Here is a 25,038-nt window from a genome sequence, read left to right as displayed (position 1 = left end):
TCCCTATTTCTTGGCACTTTCAGTAACTAGAAACCTTTTTTCCTGTTGTACCTTTTCAAGCTCTTCATCCTCCAAACTACCATCCTTACTCATCACACTACCCAAGTACTTAAATGCACTCACTTTATCCATCTCCTTACCATACAGCCCCATTGTGCATTCAGTGATTTTCTTTCTCTCGAAGACCACAGTTTTACACTTCCCCACATTGACCTTTAGATTCCGTTTCTTACAGACTCCCAAACTCATTTCCAAAGCTTATAGTTCTCCTACGCCTTCACTTAACAATGCAGTATCATCTGCATACAACGGAATAGGAAGTTTCCAAACGCTGCCCTCTCACATTAAGGCTGTTCCAACATCCATTGTCCTTCCTTGTACCTCTTTTGTAACTCCATCCATATATAGATTGAACAACCATGGAAACATGGCACATCGCTGTTTCAACCCAACATTCAGAGAGAGAAATTCCCTCAGTTCACCATCCACACGCACTGCAGCCGTAGCGCCCTCATACATACTCTTCACGGCCTTCAACGGATTTCCATTCATTCCACATATTCTTAGTATACTCCACATTCCTTTTCTCTCCATTCTGTCATATGCTTTTTCCAAATCTATGAAGGCCGCATACAGCTTCTTTCTCTTCTCTAGAAACTTTCCCTGTGAATTTCTGGTCTACACAACCTCTTCCTTTCCTAAAACCTCCCTGTTCTTCTCCAACAAATTCCTCTGTCATTTCCCTCACACTGTCAACAAGTATCCTACAATATACTTTTCCTGTTCCACTAAAAAGGCAAATGCCCCTATGAATACTACAGTACACATTCCTTTCTTCTCTTTCCATATGTACAGGGAAATAATTATGCTGACTTCCAATCCTCCGGGACTACCTTTCCCCCAAGCCAATCTCCACATCATCCCTATCCAGTCTATTACTATCTCTTCCCCGTGCTTCACCTTCCACCACACTCTCTATCAGTTCCTGGAGCTGTTCCCATCATGTTTATCTTCATTGCTTCCACTACTTCCATCCTTCTAATCTCTGCCTCCCTTCTCATTTCCCTCCTCCCAGCCATTCCCCAGCCACTTATGCTCGCATTACTATAATTCTCTATGCATAACAATTCCTTTAAGTGTTCTCTCTGTCTGCTCACTTTTTCATTCTTCTACACTAGCAATTTGGCATTTTTATCTTTCTTTTTTGTCACCTTGTCTAATTCTGCCTCATTCCAAAACATTTTTATACATTCCCTCCACTTTACACACAAATTCCTTCCAAACTCCTCATCCACTCTCTTCTATTTTCACCCTTCTCTTCTTCTCTACGTATAACTCTCTATTCCGTCTTTCTACTTTCTCCATGCCTCTGCTTCCCCTCCACTTACTACATACTTTCTGCTTTTGCGCCACACCTTGTCACACCTCTTTATTCCATCATTCTGATCCTTGCACTCCTCTTGTCTCCTCACCCCAGACACCACCTCACATGCTGCACAGATTTCTTCACTGAATAACGTGCACACACCTTCCACTTTCCTTATCTGCTTGAAATCATATGTACCCAATCGCTCAACTTCTCTTTTAGTCTACCTTTTTGTACACTAGAGTACAATAGTATATTGTGCAGTAATGTACAATATCCATTATACCTAGTGTCGTAGAGTAGTATACACTTTTGTTCAGTACTGTACAGTAGTGTACAGTGTATAATGTTATACAATAGTGTATTGTGCAGTGTCGTACAGCAATGCGGTAGACATTAGTCTTGTATAGTAGGGTACAGTCTGCACTTGCCTTGCACAAAGGTGAACAGCTCCTCACTGGCGTTTGTGTAGTGTACAGCGGTGTACATTGTAGTTGGACAGTTGTGTACTATACAGCAGTTTTGCACAGTTACGTAAAGGGTAATGTTGTACAGCAGTGTACTGTATAAAGTAGTGATGTACATCAGTGCGCTGTGTACTGTACTGAAGTGCATTTTAAAGTAGTGGATTGTGAAGTATTGTACAATAGTGTACTATTTCGCATAGTAGCGTACAATATTAGTGTTGTATGCTGTTTTAGTATACAGTAGTGTCGTAGCGTGCAGAGTACAGTGCTGTTATACAGTAGTATAGTTGTCATACAGAAAGTGTACAGTATACAGTGGAAGTGGTGTACGGTAACGTTGTATAGTAATATTGATATACTGTACGGCAATGTTGTACAGCAATAGCGTACAATAATTGCTTTACAGTAACTGCCGTACAGTAGCACTGCACCGTAATGGCGTGAGGTATCACTCCCAAAATAGCATACAATTAATATGACCCACACCCATTCTTCGTCATCTGATGCCCAGCAAACTTGATGATTGTCCGGCGCCTTTAAGGAGAGATTTATCCTGTGTTGTGACTGGCCATAAACATCAGGCGAGCGGGAAACATTTTCCCCACACGTAACACTAACTTCCCATTCCTCTCATTATTCTTCCTTACTATGGTACGGGAAATGTCACATGAGAGCCAAAAGTCGGCCCTCGTATGGGGACTACAGCATTAACTTACATACAGTGACCTTATGGAGAGGCGTTAGTACATCTCCGTTAGTACAGGCAGCTATTGCAATGTGCTGGGAAGAGCTTGTGATTTTGTCTCCCATTTTTTTTTTCTTTTTTTTACCAATATCCCATTCATGGGTTATTGGAAAGGGCCTTTGCCTTTAGGCGACCCACGGTTAAGCTGAACTCATCGTCTTGCCTATTGTGGTGAGGGTCTGACAGGGACAGCAACTTTACGTTTTCTTTCGTGCAGACTTCCATTTTCTATTCGAGTCGCTGAAAGATTATGGGGAAGAAACATTTACATTTACTCCCTGTGCATTACAGTAACGGAAACTTATTCTGTGTGAAATGTTGAAGTATCGTATGTAAATATTCCACTATTACTGGCACGTGAAAACACATGACGACCGGGGAGGAAAATGGGCTCCAAGTAAGACAGTTTTCAACTGTTTTTTTTTTTTTTTTTCTATCCACTGCCATTTATTAAAATATACGGTTTGCAGTTTTCTGCAGTATATGGTACTCCCTGAGCTGCCAGGATCGACACTTGTCTGCTGCTGTCGCCATCACTGAAAAATAATAATTAGCATTAAGCGGCAACAGGTAGGCCATGGGGAGGGAGGTGCTCACCTCAGTGACCTCAAGACTATGCAGTGTTAGTGTTCGGCCAGACTCCCGACTATCACGGCATCTTAATTCTTAGTCGAAGAAGAATGATGCAGATGTAACTGGGGAGAGCAGTGTGTGAAGGAATACTGTGATAGTGTAAGAAGTGGTAAACAATATGCTGAACGAGGAACCACACAACTCTTTATGCCATGTGACCATATCTTCCCCAGTTGAAGCATGTGCTCTGCGCCGCGTTTGATTATCGATGAATGTGTGCAGTATTTAGCGGTAGAAAATGTATGTTTAAGTACATTAGTGCAGTGTATGAGAAAACAGTGTGAGTATGTAACCATCAGAAAACAATGAACAATGAGTAGAGTGAGAAACTACACATCGGTAGTGCCACGTGACTTCCAACCTTCCTCCCCCTTTCTCGGCTCTCCTACATACAGTAAATCTTGTCAACGACTCTTCCTCGGCAACACAACACATGCAACACATCACATGCAACCCAAAGCATTCCCGTTTCACTTCGTTCATATGAAGGATAGCTCCGGAACAAGTAAGGCAATGGGAGAGTTGTTTTAGTGATAAAACTGACGGTAAGGAAATGGCCAATAGCAGTACTGATTGGTTAATAATGATGGTAGCGTTAATAGTAGGCTGAAGCATGAAGTTGTTATCTGCTTGGTTTGTTCAGCTGTGCAGTGCGTACAGATTTGTGTAATATGCATTTCGCTCAGATTCCCACAATCATGGCTCAAATTCACAGGGGTTAGGTTTAAAATGAGAGCACATAATAACCTGATAGTATAGTCGATATTTGTCTTCACAGTGACGTAGACGCTGATATGTATGTCTATTTCATCAGATAAGTTTTGCTCCGAAATACATCGAGGTATACTTCCCTTAGACGAAATCAACTCGTAAACCTAAAGCAAAGTGACCCGAGGTCACAATACCCCTTCCGCGCACCAAATTTGGGGCCCCTCCCACTCCTACACTTACCCTTTTCTGGATTTTCACCAAAATCGAATCATTTCCTCCGTTCCACATACTCAATACCTGGGCAAAGTTTGATGATCATCCGTTCATTGGTTCAAGAGAAAATCGATGCACTGACTCACAGATAAATTTAAAAAAAACGCCATCGATCATATACACCCTCTCCGCAATGAATTGCAGACGGGGTGAACTAGGCTGTTTACTGATAAGTGCTATTTATATAATAAAAAAATAAATAAAAATTATAGCTTCAGGATAACTGGTACTGTTATATAAAAATATTTACACAATTCATCATCATCATCATCTAATCCTACGTTGCTCCATGAGGAGCGTAGGAGCCCGGGGCTAGGCAAGTTGGTCCTGGCTTTTAAGATGAGAGAGACCAGCCTCACTCATCCCTGAGTGGCATTACGTGAGCAATAAACCCCAAACCACCTCTTGGATATAAACCTTCACCGGTTCAATCCGATTGGAGCACCGTTGTTATCCACTAAACCACCAGGGCGCCAAAATTTGGTTATATGGTTACCACCCAGCGTAGTAAATGGTTTCCTGGTGTACAGGAAACCATTTGGCTTGTCACTCAGTGTAGAGTCACCCACAGGCAGAAAGAAGAGCAAAGAATGAAGGAAAGAAAGACGCAAGAGGGAGTGTAAAGTCACCTGCAGGCAGAAGAAAGAGGAAAGAATGAAGGAAAGAAAGACAGAAGAGGATGGATGGAAAGAAGGATAGAGGAGAGGAAAGGGCAGACACCCGAGAGCTGCACTACATCAAGTGAGTGGATGGTGAGCGCCCCCACCTACCACACAATATTTACACAAATATAAATATAAATATACAGCATATATATATATATATATATATATATATATATATATATATATATATATATATATATATATATATATATATATATATATATATATATATGACTAGTTCATTCTGACAAAGGTATAGCAAAATTAAACCATCGTACTGATGATGATAACCCTTAGCTAAATAATGTCTCATTTATGTAGCAAATTACTGAGAAATTTAGCTTCATGACATTTATACTATTATTATTTATTATGCATTTTAACAGCTGTTTTCACACTCTTTTACTTAGTGCAGAGGTTGTTATTTCGACTGGAGAGCTTACATTATAGCCTTCATAAACCCCTCTTCTCTTACGCTCATCCTTAAATCAAACGAAATTAGTCTGCAGCAGAAATAATACGCAACTAAGTAAGAAATGAACTTAATAAATAAATAAATAAATAAAGGCATCCCCGGTCTGATTTGGTTAATATTACATTCTGGGAAGGGAGCCAAGTTGCTGTCTTCGGCATTTTTCTAATGGGATTGTATCGTGAGCAGATGAGATTATATACTGATGTGTCTGATGTGTCTGATGTGTGTGTGTGTGTGTGTGTGTGTGTGTGTGTGTGTGTGTGTGTGTGAGAGAGAGAGAGAGAGAGAGAGAGAGAGAGAGAGAGAGAGAGAGAGAGAGGGGTCAGAAAACGTGTTGACATGACAAACAAATAACCTGGAACGCAGTTTTTATACTACCGCTGCCGTACTGTTAGACCACACGAATTGCTTTCTTTGTATCGCAGCTTTTGTTGCCCCTGTTGTTCCGGAGCAGCCAATGTCGTTTTATGTTGCCCAGCCAAAACATCTACCTGTTTTTTTCCCTCTACTCCACACACACACACACACACACACACACACACACACACACACACACACACACACACACACACACACGTACAGATCTCTCTCTCTCTCTCTCTCTCTATTTTCGTCCTATCATTCCTTCTCCCCTCCATTTCATCCCCTCTAGATTTTTTCCTTCCTCCTTCTCTTTTCGTCTTTCTTCTCATTTCCTCTCTTCCTCTCTTATTTCCTGAATTCTCCTCTTCTGTTCTTCCTCCAGTTTCCTTTTTACTCCCTCCTCTCCTTCTTGCTGCCTCCTCTCCTTCTTGCTCCCTCCTCTCCCCTTTGTTCCCTCCATTCACTTTTCCTTCCTCCCTCCTTCCCTTTTCCTTCGCCATTCTCCCTTCTTTCCTCCTTTCATCTCGCCCTCTTCTCCCGCCCTGTCCACTTTCTTCCCCTTTTCCCTTTTCCCCTTCATTTTTTTCTTCTTCATTCCTCTGGTTTTTCATGTCCCTCTCCTATTTCCGTACGCTCTCCACGTTTCATCCCTCCCTCTCCTCTTTTCCTCTCCACGTTATCTCCTCTCGCACCCCTCGTCTTTCTCTTTAACCTAAACATTATTCATAGAAGACTGTCCCACAGCTTCCTGTCGCTGAGTGGTGCAGGGAGATAGGTGCATGGGTTGGACGTCCTAAGCAGTGCCATCTTCTTCATCATCGTCGATGTCATTATCACCATCGTAGTTGTGATCGTCATTGTTATCATTTCCATCATCGTCGTCGTCATTATCATAATCGTTGCCATCATCATCATCATAGTTTTCAGTGTAATTATCACCCTCGTCGTCAGTCAGTACTATTAGTGTCTTTAGCATCGTCATCATCCGTGTTGTCGTAGTCGTAATTCAGACTCACTGATAATAGCATATGCTGTGTAAGAATTGTTTATACTGTCTTTTTAAGCATTTGATTCCAAATGGTCCATTCTCGATGTCCAGCAGGCATCCCGCGACACATCAAAAGAAAGCTGTTCATCATCAGCCCTCACACATAACCTGGCACTTAGGCACCTTTATACACCACCCGTTTCTTTTGTGGTGCAGGAGAGGTAATACACATAGATTTAGTGTTATGGTAAATGTGAGTGTTGTGATGACATGTCGATGAGGTCATATGTATGAGCAATAAACGTAATATCTAATCCAAAACTACAAACCCCGTAACAGCCGGGCTAAGCAATCAAATGTGATGTGCTTCAATGGTAGTGCGCGTCTACGTGTTTGAGAATATCATTATGTTAAATTAACTATAAAACTACCATCAGCACTTCGAGGACTCCTCATAGTATATCCTTGCTGCTGCCAAGTGACTTACTGATGTATTTATTTATACTGTAACTAAAAAGCGCCCCTTGATGGTAAAGAGGTTAGTGAAGGTTTTACCCAACTTCTCCAGTCTGAAGAGTCTATCCTTAGCAGAATAATTTGCCAGACAGTAGTTACAATCATATAAACAAGCACAACAAAACTTTGCAACCTCCTCAACAGCAGGGTCCTGTATGAAACATGGAGGCTACTAGCAAACGCAAATGATACCATAATTACCCCTAAAAGCTTTTTTTTTTTCTTTTCCTTACCACACTGTGTTGTGGAAAAAAAGAAAAATCTCCTTCTAGAAGTAGTAGTAGTACTCGCAGTCCCAGGTTAATTTGCATGTGAACCCAGTGGACTGCAGGCTGAAGTTGCCCCTCTCCTGCAGCACACCAATCTCCTTGCGAGGGGACAAGTAGAAGCACGGAGACGTTTGTGTAACTGAGCAATTCCACCGCCAGTTATACCCAGTGCCACTACATGAAGGCGTCCCTCTCCAGCACCACACCCCCGGGCTGAAGTTAATAAAAACACTGCTTGGCAAACCACAGAGTAGAAGGCATGAGAGACTAATGGAATATATGAGAGTTAGTTGGAAGGTAACGAAAAAGACCAAGAATATGGTGGAGAGGTAAAGGAGACTATAAGGTAGAGAGATAAGGTAGCAGGGAGTATGGGGGGAAGAGATAAGGTAGTAGAGTATACGAGGGAAGATGGTGCGTTTTGGGAAGAGGGATAGATATTGAGTAGGGTCATGCATTCCCGAAGCTTTCTTTGTCTAAGCCACTTATTACAGGAAGCAACGTTGGGTAACAGACAGGCAGACTGACAGATAGATAGGTAAAAAGGTTAATAGGCAGGTAGAGGTGTAAGTCCGCAGGTAGGCAGGCTATTAGAGAGGATTTCTAATGACAGACTGAGAAAAATATGCAGGTAACTAGTTAGATAGTAAATGTCGGTGTTTATACTGGCCCTTCGTGCACCTGACTCCAAGGCTGGCGAATCTAACAGTTGCAAAGGATTCCTAGTATCACAATCCACTGAATTCGTTGACTTATTTTTTTTTTAGAGACTTTTCTTGCTTAGGAGAGCGTTTTGGGAATAGGGGGATTAAACAAAACCAGCATAAACCTCAACACAAACCGTCTCTTGTAACCGAAAGAGATAATTTCATAACTAGAGGGATATGCCACTGCCATGCTAAACTACTTCAACACTAGACGTCCTGGATAAAATTATTTACACAGCAGGGGCAACGAAAATGATATTGCAACCCCCCCGCATCTGACACTGGTGAACCCTGACACTTGCAGGCAATTACTGGTTTCACTTAAAGGTCTCCCTCCACAGTTTTCAGCCGGGTCCACCACCGGCTTTCCCTGAGGAGGAGGGGTGGGCGGAGGAAAGGTGACAAATGTTTGCACTTTGTGTGAAAATACCCGACCCTCATAAGTGTCTCTGGCACCACGGGACGCAAGAGAAATGATTATGGATGCTGTGGAGAGAAAGAGGTCGGAGAGAAAGAGGAAAGAGAGGCTTGGGATTACTTGTTTCTAAAAATTATATCACGTAATGAAAATGGGAACAGAAAAGCTGAAACAATGGCGTGCTCGGAACATGAATGATGGAGCTTGTGAGAAAATGCAAAATTGGAAGATATCATGTGTTTGTTTGTATGTATGTATGTATGTACCGATGTGTCTTGTTGCCATTGAACTGCACACACCTGAAATGGACGGGCAGAGCTACCATACCAGTATACGTTCAGGCCTGCAACTTATCCATCCTTAGGTTCAATTAACACCACTTTTTATCTTTGGATAAGTATGGATAAGTGACCCTGCCCTTTCCTCATACTGCAGGAGTGGGTGTAGAGTAAGTGTAGAAAGATGCTGCAGTGCGGGGTGAAAAATGCATGTGGGGATTGTGTTGGAGTGACTGTTCGTGAGGGAGAGTCTGTGTACACATGAGGAGCCGGTAACAGCAGGGGTATATGTACAGTGCGATTCCCTCCAGTACCTAAGCTGATTAATATAACTACTATCTAGATGTCGAGGAAAATGGCAAATAAGCCTCTTTTCAATCATGTTAAGTCCGCATTAGGAGAGTATGTGCCATTTTCCCCTCTGTATACCTAGAGGGCTCTTCATATTATAGACAGTTATCGAGGTAATGGGGGGAAAATTGTGCATATGCCCCTTCCACTCCCGGCTTCTTGTAATATAATGAAGGAAAACTCGATAGGGCGCGAACACGTGCGAACGTATAGGAAAACATACTGCTAAACCCTCTTAAGTATCTGTCCTTGTGTTGGATCGAACCATATTCAAAAGGATTACTCAAGGCACCATAAAGGACGATGGATTACCTTGAGGAGATAATGGCTGAGAAAGCCTCGACAGTTTTATCTTGGAAAAGCAAAATAAGGAGCAACAGTGCTCCTAGAAAACGTTTCTAGCAACACTGGAGAACACAGAATTCTGGGTCATGATCTGTTCAGCTCTAAAGCCATTCGGACACGGGTTGGAAATGAAAGGTTGTGTTAAAGGCTAATTAGAAACCAGTTGCATTTTTTTTTTTTTTCGTTACATTGATGAACTTAAAAACGGTGGCTACTCAAAGTCCGGTACTGGGTGATTTTTGGCGCTCTCTTTGAATTGCTAAAGTGGGGATGGGCAGGATTCTTTGTAACAGTGGTAAAATGGAAAATAAAGACTGCATTGAGAAATAGCAGGTTCGAGAACATGAGACGGACATTTCACTTCAGCGGAAATTTATTTCGGTAAATATTACTCTAGTAGTAGGTAACCTTTAAGGACTTTTATGCACGACCAAAATCACTTCTTCGTTGTATTTTAATCCCTTCAACCCAAGGACGTAATTTTTTGTTGTTGCTTCCCTCAAACGATAATGTTTAGCTCCTGAACAATTTTTCGAACGGAAAGTTAGAAATTGTTGTCATTATAAAATCGCCTCGTAGTACCTTGAGTAGATACAAATAAGACATACGGGAATATGCAGAATTAACAGTCATTGATTCTCTCTCTCTCTCTCTTAGTATTGGTGGGCGTGTAGGAAACCGAGGTGTGGGGTGGGGGATTTCCTGGCTATCGCAATGTGTCTGTGTTAGGCTGTGATTGCTTTGTAAGTGCTTGAGATGGAGTTCAAGCTGACATTTTCGGATGCTTTTTATGTCTTGTGTGAAGCGTTCCCAGTTCGTCTTCTTGTAATTCGCAAAGGTTTACTGTTTTGATTGGGTCTGTGATTGTGGGGCACTTACTTTAACTGTTCTTATCTTCGCCTAGGACCATAATATGTAAAGAACTATAACCTGTTCACCATAACTTGGCCTAAAGTTGCTAACTTTCCCCCTAGAACACTGACAATAGGTTAACATTAGAATATGGATCTAATCACGAAGAGCTTTACAAATGACATACAGTCGTAGTATTGTCTTTTTTTCTGCCACTGAGATGCTCAATATAAGCTGCAAAAAGACGAAAATCTGGGCCAAGTAAAAATGAATGAACTGCACACTTGTTGTTGTTCTCTTGTTTTTGTGCCTTTATTTAAACCCCATGACTAAGTAGATGATTTTTTTTTTTTTTTTTTTTTTTTTTTTTTTTACGAAGCCCGCAAGATGAATTTATGTGTGCGTCGTTTCAGACAGCGAACCAGGGGTGAAGGGGCTTGCAACACTCCCCATTACCCCATGCATTGCTATTAGGGTTTTTCGTGTTAGATTTCAGATACTTTCAGATGATTTGCTCTAGGTCAGGATGGATTTCCCGTTCTGAAGGGATTATGCTGGGAAATAACTGGATAGGCTGGAAAGTGAGAAGGACACAGGAAAGAATCGAAAATAATGAGAGGACAAGTGGAAGGGGGAAATACACACACACACACACACACACACACAAATGTTTAGCTTCCATATTCAGAAACTTAATACTACCATGCACCACTAGGAGAACTGTGGCTGCACCTACAGTACAATATACCCCTTCCACCACTATTGGGAATCGTGACCATCGTTATCACCATCATCACTATCGTCGCATTACAACCGTCGTCACCATTAGCTGTCTCTGTCATTGTAACAGTCAGTTCCACTTTCTCTTTCACATTGTCATCATCATATATATACTTCCGCCATCATTAGCAACTGGGACCATCGTTATCATCATCTACATCATCACAGATATAACTACCATCATATCCAGGCACCTCTGCCGTCACCATTACTATTACCATTACCATCATCAGTCATAATTATCACCACCACCATCTCCAGTCATCACAGTTATCATTATTTCCATCATCATCACCATCATCAGTCACATTCATCATCGCCGTCATCATCTCCGGTCATAACAACCATCACTGTTACCACCATCATCACTGAGTCAGTTATAATCATCGCCACGATCTCCCGTCATCACAGCCGTCACCATCACTAGCATCACCATCATCATCTTCAGTCATCACAGCCGTCACCATCACCATCATCTGCCGCCTTTACAGTCGTCACCATCATCATCAATATCACCACCACCATCTCCAGTCATCACAATCATCACCAACATCACTAGCATCACCACCACCACACCTCCATCTTCATTAGGAGGACACGTAATACCCCATTAATGATATTCAGCCTCAGATCCCTCATGCATATTGGATGGATGTCATGACTGCGGCGCTGTTAAGAAGAGGTGACGTGAGATGAAGAGACGTGAGCTGACGGAGATGTGATGGAGAGGCCAGGAGTTAGCTGAGAGAGTCGTGAGGTGAAGGTAGGGGTGTGTGTAGTGAGGGGGTGTGACGAAGGAGGGTTGAGGTGAGGGAGGTAAGGGAAAGAGGGAAAGGGAGGGTGATGTGGGAGAGTTTGAGGTCAGGCAAGGCATACGGATGTTGCGTGAGGGAAGGGATTACATATGGGTGTGTGTGATATGAAAGAGATGGCTTAAGGGCAAGGAGAGGTGAGGGGTATAAAGGCAAGGGAGTGTAAAGTGAGGAAGGGGAGATAGATGTGAAGTGGGAGAAAATAGGTGATGGTGGTGTGAGAGAGGGTGAGATGAGGGAGGGCAGGGATATGTGAAGATTGGGAGGACAGGAGACAGTGAAGTCAGGGGCGTGTGATATGAAGGGAGGGGACTGTGAAGTGTGGGAGGGCAGGATGCTGTGGAATGAGGGAGGGAAAGATGCTGTGAAGTTGGGGAGGGGAGGGTCTGTGAAATGAGGGAGAGAAGGGTAAAGCGAGGGAAAGCAGGGTGCTGTGAAATAAAGGAGGGCAGGGTGATGTGAAGTGAAGGAGGGCAGAGTGCTGTGAAGTGAAGGAGGGCAGGGTGCTGAGCTTTGGAGAGCAAGGGGCCATGAGGTGAGGGGGGGATATGGAGTATTGAGATGAGGGAGAACCTGGGGCATTAAGATGAGGGAGGACGTGTGACATTGAGATGAGGGAGGACAAGGAACACTGAAATGGGGGAGGACATGGGGCATTAAGATGAAGGAGGGCAGGGTGCTGTGGGGTGAGGGAAAGCAGGATATTATGCTTTGGAGGGCAGGGGACTATGGGGTAAAAAAGATTTGGGGCTATGGTGTGAGGGAGGGCAAGGTGTTGTTAAATGAGAGAGGGCAGGGTGCTCTGAAGTGGAGGAGGGGAGGGTGCTCTGAAGTGAAGGAGAGCAGGGCGTTATGAAGTAACAGAGGGTAGGGTTCTTTGAAGTGAGGGAGGGCAGGGCGCTGTGAAGTGAGCGAGGGCAGGGTTCTTTGAAGTGAGGGAGGGCAAGGTGCTGTGAAGTGAGGGAGGGCAGAGTTCTGTGAAGTGAGGGAAGGCAGGGTTCTCTGAAGTGAAGAAGGGCGAAGGGCAGGGTGCTGTGAAGTGAGGGAGGGCAGGGCGCTGTGAAATGAGGGAGGGCATGGTGCTGTGAAGTGAGGGAGGGCAGGGCGTTGTGAAGTGAGGGAGGGCAGGGCGTTGTGAAGTGAGGGAGGGCAGGGCGTTGTGAAGTGAGGGAGGGCAGGGCGTTGTGAAGTGAGGGAGGGCATGATGCTGTGAAGTGAGGGAGGGCATGATGCTGTGAAGTGAGGGAGGGCATGATGCTGTAAAGTAATGGAGGGCATGGTGCTGTGAAGTGCGGGAGGGCAGGGTCCCTGTGAAGTGAGGGATGGCAGGGTGCTGTGAAGTGAGGGTGGGCGGGAAGCTGTGAAGTGAGGGAGGGCAGAGTTCTCTAGCATGAGGGAGGACAGGGTGCTGTGAAATGAGTGAGGAAAGGCATGAAAGGAAGGACAGGCGACTGTGAGATGAAAGGGAGGGTAGGGATGTGAGAGATGAGGGAGAGCAGGGGGTTGTGAAGTGAGAGTGAGGGCTGGTGAGTAAAGGCTGGTGCGAGGGCCTGGTGAGGGCTGGGGCTTGGCTGGTGTACCTGGTATTGACGTGCTGGTGTAGGTGGCGCATGTGGATGGTGGGCCGAATTTTATTTTGGCTTGTTTTTATTGTAGGGTTGGCAGGCACACGCTCACGCTGCTACCAACCTACATTTACCAGCTCGCCCGCTGGAATTAGCCGTCGGGTTCCACTTGAAAAATACCTCGCCATCCACAGCACCCGAATGAAATAACGCGGTGCAAATTAAAAAGTATAATGAAACCCAGCCTGTTTCAAATGGAAGTTCAATTATTCCAAGTCTCTCGAATTTTCCCTGAACTTGTGATGCTTTTATGGCCAACCCGAAACTCAGAATCGCATTAGGACAATGAAATACACTCAGACACGAACACTCAGAGGCTCTCAGGAAATTGGGCGCGTCAGGTGAGCGTGGCATGTCGTCATCACAACCTGATCAAGAGCAGCAGCGGCAGCCTGTCCCTCCACCAGCTCAACCCGCACCGCCAGGCAGCCAACATGACCCAAGGAAGAAACCCCAACCTGAGGGAGCGGGTCATATTCGGAGTGGCTATGGAGATTTCGTAGCACATATTTCCAGCGATATAGTTTGCCTGTTGCACCTTGATATTATCTTGTATGTCACTGATGCAGACTACATTGATCTTAAATGCATAAATGATATGCAAGAGATTATTAAGTTGTAATAATTATACAAAACGATTCGCCAAGAAAGAAGTGCTACGAAGTCACCTACGAGTGTCACCAAAATACAGCCCAAAGTTGTGCCAGGTGGAGTTGCCTCTCGGGACCACTCTCAAAGCACGTTGCTGTTTGTCTCTTAATAGTCATACATTGGGTTGTTAATACTTAGGCACCTATGATTCCCCTGGCTAAATAATATTGTTTGTCATTATCTGAAACACAGGTGTCTCGACCATGAAAGTATATATGATAGCGAAATTAACACTCAGGCTCTTATGACTCGACTGAATAAGATCATCTATCGTTAAGGACAATAGTAAAGTTGTCTCGACCTGCACGGGAGAGTTAATGGACTTTATTTCTAATCCCTTCGATACGCGGGACCTCTTCTTTGGTAATTAAGATACTCCTTAAACAACGAGAATCTTTCAAGACGTCCTCCTTTTGCAGACTTTCAATTTTCAGTCGTGCAAAGGTACGTCTGGTGAAAGAGTGATGGTGGTAGAGACGGGGGAAATTAAAAGTACAGTTCTCGAGAGCGTGGCTGCCTCTCATGTTTTTGCTTCAACCAAACTTCCAGAGTATTGCCAGTCCGCCTCGTTTTCCCAGCACCTCAAACCTTCGAATGATATGAGAACAGTAAAATCAAACATAGCATCTTCAGTCAGGGAGATCCGTGCTTTCTAAATATCAATCACGAAGCATGCAGAGGGAACCGGTTGGGCAATGAAAAGAGAAGCCTCCAATGCAACTGCAAACGTATCTTATAAGAGTTTCAAGAAGGGAGCCATTCCCTCTTTTATTTCCTTCTCGCAAGCCATTCTGCCCCTTTAATCTCTTTTGCGTCGTCGTCTAAGCAAGCGAGGTGAAATCTAGCAAGTTTCAAACATAAGAGTTTATTAATCTCATACTTCACCAGCGTTAATGTTATCTTTTCTGCTATTCAGTTTCAAGGAAGTAGTGTGGTCGTTCAAAACTACTACCACATCGCTTCCTGCTCCATTTAGTTTATGAACCTGGTTGTAGGTTTCAACTTTTTATGTGCTGAAAACATAACATTATGCCACGGACTATGAAAGGGGCTGAGTCGTAGTGTACCAGTATTCCAAAACAATTTTCATCCAATTTTAAACAACCTTCGTAAGACTGAGGGTCAGCGAGGAGACTGATCTTCTGTTTTTTAGAATATTAAGTCAAAGGTCAAGGTGACATGGTAGAGTCAACTTAAGCAGTTATAATCAGATATAGAGAAAACTTGGTGGACGGACTGTAGGGCAAGAACGAAGGGATTCGTTTGCGAGAACAGTTTGTCAAAAGTCAAGGTCACAGGGTAAGGTCAAAGTTCGACCTGAGCGTGTTGTTATGTACTAATATTTACTTGACACTGTCAGAATCAATTGTACCTATTTGCATTTTTACCAGTGCACAAAAATAATGGTAGTTTCCACTATGGCAGTGTTGTTGATGCAGAAATGTTTGGGGTTTCAGTTAAAATTTCTTGTATTGGTGGATGTGATAACGCAGCCTTCGATTAGTTAATGACGAACGTTATCTACCGGTAATTTTAACTGCATTTATTAATCTAGGTTCTATGTTACACTCTATCTAATTAATGAGATGGTGGTGAATGGGTAAGGATTAAGTTGGTTTAAGGGTTACAGATTAATAAAAGATAAACCTGGTCTACAGCGAGGAAGGAAGGAATATGGCAAACTGTGAACATAGAACTTTACAAGCGTCAGATTGTACCTCACTGATATTTTTTCTTAATTCTTACTCGAGGTCTTAGGGAAGAAGAGGGGGGAGGTGGATCCAGGAGAGTACCTTAATTTGATTTTCATAACACCTTCAACCATAAGAAAAAAAAAAAAAAACTTTGATCTAATTATGTGTAATCATTGTTACTTTCAGACGATTTCATTCAGCATAAGGAGAAAAGTCAAGTGTGAAGGAGCTGATGGAGGATCAATATAACCCCAACAGTTCGAAAAGTCTCCGCTCACCTGAATAAAATCGTTTGGAGATAACAAGAATAAACTTTTAGCAAATAACGCATCTGAATTCAAGTACTTAAGTCTGCCACCAGATTTTACCCAGAATGGTTGGTGGATGAACAGAGAGAGAAATAAGAGTCATCTCAAAGGTTGACGAATACATGGCGGAAAAGCCGAGCCATCTGAAACATGTAATAGTATAGATAGGATTCTCGTTTTTCGCCTGTTGCAAATTCTCTTCGGACAGAACTGGGAAGATAGTTGTTTATCTGACTGTAAGCTGCCAAAAAGAAGGCTGGATACATTAGACTAGGACCACAGTACATTGTGTCCATGTAGGTGACAAAATGGATTTAGCACTAATGTATTTTAATACGTTAATATTCTTATGCGAGCATTTTAAGTCTCAGATGGTGGTGAAGTGGAGTAGGCTGGTTGTGTGAGTGCGGAAGTTTGGTATATGGTTATGGTGGTGGTGAAGGTGTTGAAGTGTTAAAGATGTGGTAGTGGGATTGTGGCAATGTGGTGATGGTGAGGGTTTGGGAGTGTGATGATGGTGAGCGTGTGGTTGTTTGGTGATGGTGAGGGTGGTGGTGTGATGGTGGTGGTGAGAGTGCGGTAGCGTGTGGTGGTGAGAATGTAGTAGTTTGTGGTGGTGAGTGTAGTAGTTTGTGGTGGTGAGTGTAGTAGTGTCTGGTGGTGAGAGTGTGGGTATGGTGGTGTATGGTGGTGTAGATGTTGAAGGTGTAATGGTATGGTGATGGTGAGGGTGTGGTAGTGTGGTGGTGGTGAAGATGTGGTACTGTGGAGCGCGTGTAGTAGTGGTAGTGACAGAGTTCTTAAAAATTGTAAGTAGGAATAACACAAGGGATCTTTCCTAACCTGAATTCACTCCTCTGGTGATAGCTTGAATAAACGAAAAATCTTGTGTTAAACAGGACCTTTGCTTTATACCACCGACATTTGCAATAGAAATTTGCTGTCACCAGACCATTTTTACTGAAGCTAAGAGAAATCGCTCACTTTCAAGGGTTTGAGTATTTTGTAGAAGGTGGGCTGTAGACTCACCAGGCTTCCGACTTCTAAATGAGTTAATAATTTTGCTTATATATACATTTACTGAATAAATACAGCCGGTTCAACAAGCCTGCTGTTGTTAAAAGGAAATTTCTCCCAGTTAATTCCGAGAAAAAATTCTTAGCCAGCAGAGGATTACGAATAATTGAATCATGGAAATACACTTTTTTTTTTTTACATCCCTGTTTTTTTTCCCTTACCCCCAGGTTCCTGTGACTTACTCTAAGCCGAAGAAAATCGTCTGGCGTTAGCTGAAATATAGAGTACCGGAGTTGTCCCGACCGTCTGGGTGTTAATGGTACCAATATTTGCATTCAGGATTGCAGGACTCCCTCTCAGCTGAATAAAATCGTCTTGAGTTAGCTGGAATAGATTACTAGAGCTGTCCCAACCATGAGGCTATTAACCATGGAACTCGCTCTTGTGTTAACCCCTCAGAACCTGGTATATTATTTCTACTTAATTCTCCTTGCCTCCTGACGACTTATATTTAGATTACCATAAACTGTTCAAATTAGAGGAGTTTGATACAGCCCTCATAAACCCCTGAACCACCTGGAGACTGTTCTAAGTTGAAAAGAAAGTCGTTTGGAGGTAGGGGGATTAAAACAGATCTCGTAGCTGTGGCCGAGTCGTTTCCAAAGTGTTAGATTACAGGGTTGTTGTAGGAGAGAATTTTCAAGTGCCGTGGGTGGCAGGAGAAAGATAAATATGAGCCTGGGGTTTGGTTGTAGTTTATTCTCAAAAGGGAATTATCTTGACAAGAACAGTACTAAGGTGAGGGCGGTTTATGCTACCTAACGCCATGCCCTCTACTCCTGCGTTTTCCACTGTGCCTCTTCTCTCTCCTATCGCGTCCCAACCCCTTCTGACCAGTCTCTTCAATTTCCCTCGCATGTGACTGGAGGTGGCATGGTTATGGGCACGTGTCGGAGTCTGTGGTGATTTTCATCAGGTGTGTGGTGTGACTTTCCATGACGTCATGATGCGCTTTGTGCGATATTCCCTAGCTAGAATTTCCACTGCTGTTTCCTCCAGCTCTCTCGAATTTAGACAAGACTCCCTCAAACCCCCGTATTACATATTAACAGCATATTAATGTCTCTAAATGTTATGTACTGTGGTAAGATATTCTCGTGCCTCTACACAGAAAATACATCATCAAATTAAAGGAGGTAATTTCTTGTGTTCAGTAATGAAAGCTTGCTCTAGTATTTTTGGATCAGTTTTTTAATATAATGAATTTTTAGAATTTATCATCAAAATTCCTCTCTCCATCTCCCCCCTCTCTCTCCATTTCTGAAATATGGAAAGTCACATTTATCTTACGGTCTTTTATTTCTTGCCCCGTTTTTTAAATAATAGAAGTTTACTTATTTTTTAAAAATAATATCATCTCGATTTTCATAACTGTACGCTCTTCTCTAATATTATCATCGTGGAAATTCACTGTATTATTCTTATGCTTCTGTATCGTGTAAACTCGCTCTGTTAATTCGTGTTAAATAATGGGATCTTGCTTTTTATTTCATGCTCTTTTGAATAATGGAAAACAACTTTTAATTTTTGCTGTTATCATGTAAAATCGATTATTCAAGTTTACTAGATTAAACAGTGGGTTTTTTCATTATTTTTTTTTTTTTACCTTTTTATTTGCATTATTTTTGGAAATTTATTTTTATTGCTACCTGGTGTCTCCTCGAATTTTAATAAAGTCGCCTGGAGAAAATCGCTCCTTTACTTACAGCAGTACTTCATTTTTCTATTTTTCTTTCCAATGAAATTTGGTTTTTAATTTTACGTTTATATTCATGCTTACGGAAATTTGTTCCTATATTTGCACTCCTTTTTAATTGGATCATATAAGCTTCCTCCCGTATTCTTATGCTTTTATTCATGCCGTCTCCAGGTTCTCAATATTAGCGTGTTTCTTCATCAGGCAAAGAAGGCGGAGTGGCGCTTGAGGGAACAATAGATCATTCAGTGGAAGAGGAGCCCCGAGGAGAGAAAAATCCTTATAATAATGTAGTGGGAGGGAGAGAGGGAGAGGTGGGAAGAAAGGAGAGGAGGAGGGAGGGAGGGAAGAAGTGAAGAGGAGGAAGGTGGGAGGAAGGAAAGGAAGGAAGGTGGGAAGAAAGAAAGGAAGGTGGGAAGAAAGGAAGGAAGGTGGGAAGAAAGGAACGAGGTGGGAAGGTGGGAAGGAAGCGGAGAGGTAAGAAAAAGGGAATAAGGAAGAGATGGGAAGAAGGGAAGAAGGAAGAGATGGGAAGAAGGGGAGAAGGAAGAGATGGGAAGAAGGGAAGAAGGAAAAGGTGGAAAGAAGAAAAAGGAGGAAGGAGGTGGAAAAACGGAAATAGAAGAGGATGCAAAAGATGGAGGAAAGGTGAGAAGGAAGGGAAGGGGGAGAGGGGGGGGGTACGAAAGAAGGAGGGAGGGAGGGAGGTGAGAAGGGATGGAAAAATTGATAGAAGGAATGAGATGGAAAGAAGGGAGGTGGGAAAAAGGGATAGAAGGAGGGAGATGGGAAGGAGGGAGGGAAGGAAGGATGGATGATGGTGGGAAGAGGGGAAGGAAGGTAGAGGGTGCGATGAAGGGTAGGCAGGAGGAAAGCAAAAGAAGGGCGAGGGCAGAGGGAAGTCCACTTCTGTTCGGCTCCTGTCCAGGTAAGACTTGAAGAGCCATTCAAGCCCAATCAGGTTAATATCGATGCATTCAAGTGACTCAGAACCAGTGTGGTCGTCAGGTAATTTCAGGTACATTTGGTCTATTTTGGTCCTTCTTGGCCCACGGAAGCACTTGTTGGTCTATTTGAGACTATTTATATCCGGCAAAGTTAGTTCTGGATCCTTCACATCGAGGTATGCCAGATCAGGTCATTTCATATGGCTTTATGTATTAGATATTCAAGTCCTTCACTATCAAACTTACCCAGAAAAGTCAGATGCAGTCCAGTCAAGTTGGTTCAGTTCATTCAGGCATCAGGCCCGATAAGGTCAAAGTAGATATGTGTGCATTCAAGTTCATCATAATATCCATTCAGGCCACTTCAGTTCCATTTCAGTCAACATAAGCTTATTCAGAAACTTCATGTCCCTTCATATCCACTGAGAGCCATTGAGGTCAGTCTAGATCTGTTCTTGTAGGTTTAGGTCTTTTCAGCCATCCAAAGAACCAGTCAGAGCAAGGTTGGTCCATTTCGGTCAGCTGTTTTCCTTGCATGTCTGATTGTGCCTGATACCAAATTAAACCAATGTTGTTGTGCTGAGTCCATTTCAGGTCCTTACAGTTCATTTTAGGCCACTTCAGTTCCATCACATCTCTTCAGATTCAGCTGTTGAATATACGGTTAGTAAATATCAGGCGTATACAAGGAATGCTTCCGTGGTGAGATTTTATTGATGCTGAAAATGAATGAGTGGGCAGGACAGACTGAAATGTTGGCGAGTGGTGGGTCATGACGAGGAGTGAATACTCTGTAAAGATAGGCATTGTATATAGGCCGGTAAGCTTTAAGTCAAAGATTTTTGCCCGAAATTTTAGAGGTATAGGAGATGGGATGGAAAAAGAGGATGGGCAGGATGAGCTGGGGTGGTTACGGAGTGTTTGGGCAGGAGGCTGATGGCTGGACAGTAATTTTTTCTCCTAGAGAATTTGTGGGGACAAGGGTAGAAATGAGAGTTGGTAGAGAGAATTGAGTAGAACTCGCTGAGGTGGCGTTCGAGTGGTTGAGCAGTTAAGTGGGAGAATACCGTAAGAAGATTTACGCAGAGTGGTGAGGGGAAGTTATTTTCCCCTTCGGAAGTCGATGGAGATAGCAAAAGAATGGGTAAGGTGATTAGAGAGGAGTGAACAAGATGGATTAAGATGGTGGTGGGTGGTTGGGCACTTTGGAGAAAGGCATTGTGAGTCATCACGTATAGGTTAGGCGAAGGCTTAAATTAATCTTGCTTTTGTAGTCACAGATAAAAAGGAAAAGTAAGCACATGCCTTTCTCGTTTGCCTTCCGTCTTCTAAAGCATTTAAAATACGTCACACGCCCTTTCACTCACCATTCATGCCTTCCAAATCCAGTGCATAAAAATAACAGGAGCAAACAAGGTCCATGCAAGTTGACGGGCGAGAAACTGAATTGCCAGAGAAGAGGGCGGAAAAGCATCCTGGACACGTGGAGTTTAGCGAGTATTGTATTCGCTGCCGGCACCGTTATTCGAGCCCCAAGCGCATATTGGAAGGCCACATTTTTTAAGCTTGGGGGTAAAAGTGAAAATATATGCAGTGGATATTAAAGGCGGGGGAGGGAAGAAGGGGCGTGAGGGAGGCTGGGGGTGATGAGGCCTGACACAGCGGTGGACTAATTACCAACCCAGTGTGGAGAAAGTGGATGACGCCGAGATACAGAGAGAGAGAGAGAGAGAGACAGAGACAGAGAGAGACAGAGACAGACAGACAGACAGACAGACAGAAACAGAGACAGACAGACAGACAGACACGGACAGAGAGACAAACAGATAAACACAGAAAGACAAACATATACACACACACACACACACACACACACACACACACACACACACACACAGAAAAACAGACAGACAGACAGAAACAGAGACAGACAAAATGACAGACAGACAGACTGACAGACGTACATTCATAGACCGACAGAGAGACGTACATACACTGACAGACAGACAGAGACGCACATACATACACAGACAGACAGACGTACATTCATTCACAGACAGACAGACGTACAGACATACACAGACGCAGACATACATAGACAGACAGACGCACATACATACACAGACACACAGATATACACAGACACACAGACGTACAAAGATAGACACACAGACATACACAGGCAGACGGACATGCACAAACAGATGGACATGCACAGACAGACGGACATGCACAGGTAGACAGACAGACCGACATACACAGACAGACAGACATACATAGACAGATTATACTCGTACATACATACAAAGAGAGACATAAAAAAAAACTCAGAGACATACATACAAAGACAGACAGAAAGACAGACACAGACAGACAAGTACAGTACATAGACAGACACATAGACACACACACACAGATACAGATATACACAGACAACAGACAGAAATACACAGAGACAAAGGCAATAAGAGACAGTCAGACACCTGGACATATGTAACAGACAGGGAGTCAAACAAACAGTGGGAAAAATCACGAGGAAAATGTACAATAGGGAACAGAGAAAATGAGAACAGATGGAGACAAGAGAAGGTCAGAGGGACGAGTGAGGGACAGGAGTGATGAGGGAAGCTAGGGAACGAAGTGAAAAAAAAAAAGTGGAAAAAAGGTGAGATGGAATTAAGCTGCGGATGGAAGGTAAATTATGCTGGAGGATTTAGTTAGGCAGATGAAGTAAGGCTGAAAGAGTAATCAGGTTCTTGGGGTACAGCTGAAGTTACATGCAGATTTTGGAGTAAAGTTGGAAGGAGGCGCAAGCTTTGGAGCAAGGAGGGAAGGAGAGGCACGATTTGGAATAAGGCTGGAAAAAGAGGCATGGATTGAAGAAAAGTTGGAAGGAAAGACAGGCTGTGGAGTAAGGCCGGAAGGCGAGGCAGGCTTTAATAAGGCTGAAAAGAGAGGCAGGCTTTGGAATAAGGCTTGAAGGAGAGGCAGGCTTTATTTAGGCTGGAAGGCGACACAGTCTTTGAACTAAGACTAGAAATGGAGGTAGGCTTTGAGGTATGACTGGAAGGAGAGGCAGACTTTGAAGTAAGAATGAAAAGAGAGGTATGTTTTGGAGTAAGCGTGGAGGGAGAGACAGGTTTTGAAGTTAGGCTGGGAGAAGAAGCACGGTTTACAGTAAGGCTTTAAAGAGAGACAGGCTTTAGAGTAAAGATGGAAAGAGTAACAGGCATTAGAGTAAGGCTTGAAGGAGAGGCAGACGTTACAGCAGGGCAGTAAAGAGAGGCAGGCTTTAAAGTAAGGCTGTAAGGAAAGGCAAACTTTAGAGTAAGGCTTGAAGGAGAGGCAGGTTTTATAGTAAGGACGGAAGGAGAGGCACGGTTTATAGCAAGGCTTGAAGGAGAGACAGGCTTTATTGTATGGCTTGAAAGAGAGGCAGGCTCTAGTAAGGCTTGGAAGAGCGGCAGGGTTAATAACAAGGCTTGAAGGAGAGGCAGGCGTTAGAGTAAGCATATAATGAGAGGCAGGCTTTAGAGTAAGGCTGTAAGGAGAGACAGGCTTTAGAGTAAGGCTTGGAGGAGAAGCAGGGTTTATAGTAAGCTTGGAAGGAGAGGCTGGCTTTAGAATCAGGCTTGGGGGAGAGGCAGGATTTAAAGTAAGGTTTGAAGGAGAGGCAGACTTTGGAGTAAGACTGGAAGGAGACACTGGCTTTCGAGTAAAACTGAACGGAGGGACTGCCTTTAAATACTGGAAGGAGAGACTGGTTTATGTGTAAGGCTGAAAGGAGTGGCATAATGAGTGGAAGAAAAGAATGGCTGTTGGGGTAGTGGGGAGGAAATGACAGGCTGGAGAATGAGAAGCAAGCTTTGGAATAAAGCTGGTGGGAAAGAAAAGGAAGAAAATGGTGGAAGGAAAGAGAAAATGTTAATGGAAGAGGACGAGGGGGAGGAGGAGGAGGGGAGGAGGAGGAGAGCGAGGAGGAGGAGGAGGAGGAAAGAGGGAGGAGGAAGGAGGGAAAAAAATAAAGACGATGGAAATAGGAGGGGGAGATAATGGAAAAGGAGAAATGTGCTAGTAAGAAGAATAGTGAAGAGGAATAGGAAAAGAAAACAGTAATGGAGAGGTAGAAATGTGGTGGAAGTGAGGAAGAGAATATAAATACGAGAGGAGATACGTACTGTGCAGAAGAAAGGAAGTAGAGGAGATAATGGAAGAGGAGGAAATGTACTGGAAGAGAGGAGGAAGGAAAAGAGGAACGAGAGCAGTAAAGGAGGACACAGTGAGAGACAGCATAACATAGAGTCGCCATTACGCCAGCCAGACCGCCCGCGTTATATTCACAGGCGCCATTATTTCCCTGGAAATATTTTTTTATTGTTCCTCAGTTACGGAACTCTTATTGGATGTGATTCATTTAACCACTGTCATATAGTAGGTTGTAATTCATCTACCACAGCTATAACGTAAGCTGTGATTCATTTAGCTACCGTGATGTAGTAGGTTGTGATTCATTTAGCCTCCGTCATCTTTTAGGGTGTGATAAACTACAGTCATCTCGAGACCTTCATCTTGTATTTATTCGTGTGCCTACCAGACGATCTTATTCAGCTTAAATGAGATTAATCGAACTGTAGGGGTAAGATACAGCTTTAACAACTTCATTGTAAAAGATCTTCCGTAGACTGTATCAGATTGTTCGGTAATGGCCGATAAGAAAAAAAAAAAAAAAAAAAAAAGTCGTACCGAAGGGATAAACACAATAGGTAACCCGAATCTTTAATATGAATCGGACTATGGATGTAAGGTAATAAACCTGTTTCAGAGGTCCCTTTCTCTATCTGCGACACACCAACAGAGGGCCTATATCCCGCAGCCTTCATCCATCATCTGGCAAATGGCCGCTAATACCCGCTGTCCCTTGTGTGATAGCCTATCGACGTCACATCTAGATATCGTGCTCTGGTGTCACATTCGTTTATTCTAACTTGGTCGAAAATTCCCATGTATCAATCTTTAATGCTGAGTT

Source organism: Coenobita brevimanus, chromosome 63 (assembly GCF_032717465.1).
Source record: "Coenobita brevimanus isolate Jiangsu-jjx chromosome 63, ASM3271746v2, whole genome shotgun sequence".
NCBI classification, from domain to species: domain Eukaryota; kingdom Metazoa; phylum Arthropoda; class Malacostraca; order Decapoda; family Coenobitidae; genus Coenobita; species Coenobita brevimanus.
The sequence above is the reverse complement of the archived record's forward strand: the minus strand, read 5'-3'. Positions refer to the sequence as shown.